Consider the following 4,981-nt stretch of genomic DNA (forward strand, 5'->3'; position numbering starts at 1 on the left):
AAGGACAGACTGCTATAGAGTGGTATTTTGCTGAACTAGTATTGATTGAAGTTCATGTCTGTCTTGTTCTAAAGCTCCCTCTCTTTTCTTTAGGCCATACAATCTGCAGCATTCCTGGATCTTCATGATAGGTACCAGCCTCTAACTCAAACATACGTTCAACATGCTAGGAGTAGGTTTTAAATACTATGCCATTTTCACCCATGTATTTGTCAGTTTAGCAAGCATTAACTTAATATTTACTGTGGGCTAAGTGCTGCAAACACAGCTAGTGAAGATAATATTCCAGGCCTCTTAAGTACCCACATTCTAGAAGGGCAGAGCTCCATAATTGCCACAAATACATAAAATATACATGTAATGCATTTCCAGAAATGAGAAAGACAAGAATTAAGAGAGGGTTTCATTGAAAGGATGATATTTGACCTGAATCTTGATAGAAAAGCTTCCTAGTTTAACAGTTGGACAACGTTGATCAGGTCTGGGCTACAAGCAAAGTGGTTTAGGAGAACTTCTGGATGGGCACCCTGGCCAGAGTTTAGGTTTTCATGGATGAGGGATCAGAAAATAAGGTGAGAAAATGAGTAAGAGCTAAATAATGACAGATGAGCTTGTTGGCCATAGTAAAGATTTGACATGTATTTTTAAAGCAGTGGGGAGCCATTAAAAATGTAAAGTGAAGAGGTTTTTTTTTGGTCAGAATTTTTTTCCTTTGAGAGGAAAGAATAAAGAGAAGGTGAAACAGAAAGCAAACTTGGTTCAAAATAGAGAAGGTGAGAATATAAAGTAGTACAGAGAGGAGGTATTTAGAAGATGCCTTAATAGAATGTACTGGCTGATGGAAAGGGAAGGGATTCAAGATAATTTCAAGCTTTCTACATTTTGGGATTGGTTGACCAGTAGAGGTAGACAGGAGGAAGAGTTATTTGGGGCCAAGGATTTATTTTTGAGTATTTAAAATCTGAAAGGTCAGGGGTGGCATTCAGGTGTGAAAGAAGTTGTTGACTTTTGAACAAATGAGATAAAAGATGGCAGTGATATAAGGGAGCAAAACTATTTTTTTTTTTTTAATTTGGACGATCTAGCTTAATATGAGGGCTATAATTGGGAAAATATATCTATTAGTCAAGCAGCCTTGACAGGTGTGGGTCCATGTGGTAAGTCTGTTCAGACATGAATAACAGTTGGTACAGAAATTGAAAAGAGAAGAATGGGTTATCAATTGGAACAAGTTCCTAAAAGATGACGGGTGTGGTATATAGATCACATGTGATGGCATTAGCCTTGTGAATTAAGTCCATTAAACATTTAATAGATATTTGTTAAAACACCTCCCCTGTCCTAGGCACTGAGGTAGGTTCTGGGGATACAGCAGAGAACCAGAGGCATGGACTTTCTCCTCACGGAGCATTATATCATGGAATGGAGGCATCAGAACAAATAAATGTATAAAAATTGGTGAGCACTGCTATGAGGAAAAGCAGCAAAATTTTAAACTGGAAAATACCTGGGTGGGGTACAAACAGAAAATCCCAGTGACACTGAGTGATCAGGGAATCTCTCGCTCTCTGAGAAGATGGCATTTAAGCTGAGATATGAAAGGACAGAAAGAACAAGTAATGTAAGTGAAGGGCAGTGAAGGCCAGGCTCAGAAGAAACATTCTGTTGAGAGTTTAGCTAAGCTTCTCTATGGTGTTACTATCTTGGCATCTATTTTGTGTGGCCAAGTGGCTTTCTGGGACTTTAAACTGACACTAGCCTCCTCATGAGTGCCTACCCTAGAAAACAGCCCTTAGAGTCATAAGAAAATGTAGGTTCCTGATACGACTTCCCCAATGGTCTTGTGATTGATTAATGGTCTCCCCCACCTCCTAGGACCTTTCTTTGTGTGCTCCTAGATGGATCCCTGTGGAGCTCACCAAATCCCTCTCTTTTAGCCTGGGACCAATACAGCTTTAGCCTAGGAACCCAGAGCTCTCTGCCCACAGACCCTAATAAAGATGCACCCCAGGCCCTATTGCCCTCTCTGTCTGCACTCTGCCCTGACCAAGCCATGTGGGCCTTGGGGGTGTGTAGCGCACTGCATCCAGAACCTGTGAGTAACAAACATCTCTATTTCAGTTTCTCTTGTGGTTTATTCTTGAACTGTGACTCACCATCCCACACGGATCAAATGTTAATTAAACAGGGTTGTAATGCATTCCTCTCCATTTGCAAAGTGTCTGTGGCAGGAAAGATCCTAGTAAGTTTGAGGAACTGAATAAAGAACACTTGGCAACTGCTGGGGCAGGAGAGGTCGGTAGGGGCCGGATCACACAGGGGCTTAGCAGCCACCGTGTGAAGTTTGACCTTCTGCAAGGGAGAGCCATTGATCAGTGGCCTAATCAAGTGTGAGTCTCAATATCGTTCCTGCTGTCACGTGGATGGAGAATGAAGCAGAGGAAAGCACAGGAAAAACAGCAAAATGAGGTAGAAGATTAGTGTCGTCAGAGTATCCTGGGTGAGAGACAATAGTGCACTGACTCAATGGGGCTGGTGTGGAGACAGAGAGAAATGAATGGGTTCAGTACATATGGGACTTGCTAATGGATAGGTTCAAGTGTGGAGGGAGAGGACCTGAGGCCCATTCCTGGGTTTGCTGTCATTTGCTGAGGTGAGGAAGTTTAAGTGGCCCAGAGGACACACTACTGTGGGAATCAAAGGCTGAATGTGGAGATGATAAGTTTGGAGATAGAATTTTGAGAGTGATCAGTCTGTAGATAGCATTTAAACCCATGTGACAGGATAAGGAAGAGGCAGAGTGCTGTTTCATAGGAGGAGAAAGAAAGGAATTGGTCTAATCATGTGTATAGATAAATTTTTAGGAGAAGTAGGAACTTGAGGAGGGGTCTCTGATTTATAAGATGTATATACATTTTTTTCTCTTGAGTGGAAAACAAGGGCTTCTTTTGATGAGAAGGTAGGATATGGGGTTGAAACCTTGCAAAGAATAGCAAAATTCACAAATAAAAGATAGAGAGAGAAAATAAGAGAGAGAGAGAGATGATTATAAAAGTATGAAAGTATTGACAAACGGGTACATCGAGAGGACATGGATTTAGGGGTTTATCACAGCATTAGTCCATGTGATTAAATCCCCCCAGCATTACCCAAAGTGAATGATCAATCCGATTGACTGGTTTGGGGATTTACAGGAAAAATAGAAAGGATATTTGAGGGGAAAGCAAGGGAGGATGCTATTAAAAGAATTACTGCAGTCAAGCCTTTTGAAAAGCTGAGGAAGAAAAAATGACAGTATAAGGGAATAAATGACTGAGGAAAAGAAAGGGGTTCCAGAGAATGGAGATCTTAAAAACAGGCTTTGTTGGAGCAAGAATACTGAATTTACACCTTAAATGGAGGGGGAGAAATACTGAGTTGAGGAAGTAAGATTGATGGATCGGATTAGGGAGTGAACGAAAATGGCACCTGAAAAATAGGCATTAGTTTACTCTGGCTCTCAGTTTCCACCTTGGGTGGTGGGTGGGGAGTCTTCAACACACCAGCCCAGGGACACAGGAAAGCTGCTTTTGTCTCCCAAAAGGATGATAGCAAGTCCAGGGTTACACATGTAAGTTTGAGTTGCGTTTGATACATCTGTGCGGAGCTCTCTGTAAGGCAGCTCCAGCCTGAAAAAAAATACCTCAGGATTAGGATCTAGGAATACACAATGATTATTATTTAAATGGCGGAATTTAGAGGAGATATAAGATTGCCCTGGAGGAAAGAACACACGAATTTGGCTGCTTCTGATCTCACATTCATAACACTTCCCTCCCCCACTCAAGTCCCTTTATTGTCTCTCTATTGTTATGCAAGAACCATAGTCTGTGTTGGGAAGATTCTCCAGACACAGGCAGTTTTTGTTACTTGCCTAGAGAAAGTTGCAACTGCCAGAATGTAAACCCAGGGATTTCCCCCACTGTGTTTTCACTCAGGTTTGGACTGACAGCCTTGGCCCCCAAAGGCTAACATCTGTCAGTTAGACAAGACTGTTGTCTTCTCTGACTGTTGGCCAATTTGAATGCTCTTGCAAATGCCAGGGCAAAACACTGGACCCAAAGATGTGCAGATGACTTTCACAAGCTACAATTAACTGGTTTAACTGGAAGCGTTTATCAACAAGAAAAAGCATAATCAACCTTCATAATGTCGTTTAGTTTACCCATTTCATTAGGTGGTTAAAGCCTTACCATCCTAATGTCTCCAGCAGTCACACGACAGACTCATGGCCCTCTGTGGGAGGCGAAATGTGCCTGGAGTCTGGACAAAGTACATATTACTAGAGCAGAGCAGCTGTTCGGGCTTCCTTATTGCATCATCTTGGGTGTTTTATCCTTGGAGCACTCTATGAAAGTCACGTCTATACAGCACCCAGCACTGTGAATAATGTACTTGAGGTATTCAGTGAATATTATTTCCTCCTATCTTTCTTCTCCCACCACCATTTTTAAAACTAATCTATCTATAGGTACCTATGAAATTTGCTAACATCTTATTCTTTTCTTCATACTTAGAAAAAATGTGATCATGTTTCAGAAATGTATTATAGCATAGTTAGCAGGATATGTTGCTAACTGATATCTATTTTATAGTGAGAAATAGTTATGTGCATGTGTATATGCAAATGCATACACACATCCATCAGTGGGGCTTAAGCAGAGTGTAATATTCTTTAGTTAAGTAGATGGTAAAGTGCTGTATGAACCCACTGTAATATTTCTATTGGATATAGTGTTCATCTTCAATTTGACATGTATTTGTTGAATTTTATCATGAACTGTTGAAAAATGGAAGTCATTTAAAGAATTACACGTAAATTTTCACTCTACTCTTGTTCATTCATGTAGCATGATTTAGAATTGTAAACACTTACTTTTATGAAGCAATTGGATCTTATGCCATTTCATGTAGTTAAATTCTTTAGTTTAACAATTATGAG

This window comes from Hyaena hyaena, unplaced genomic scaffold, assembly GCF_003009895.1.
Source record: "Hyaena hyaena isolate Hyena2069 unplaced genomic scaffold, ASM300989v1 scaffold_247, whole genome shotgun sequence".
Taxonomy (NCBI): domain Eukaryota; kingdom Metazoa; phylum Chordata; class Mammalia; order Carnivora; family Hyaenidae; genus Hyaena; species Hyaena hyaena.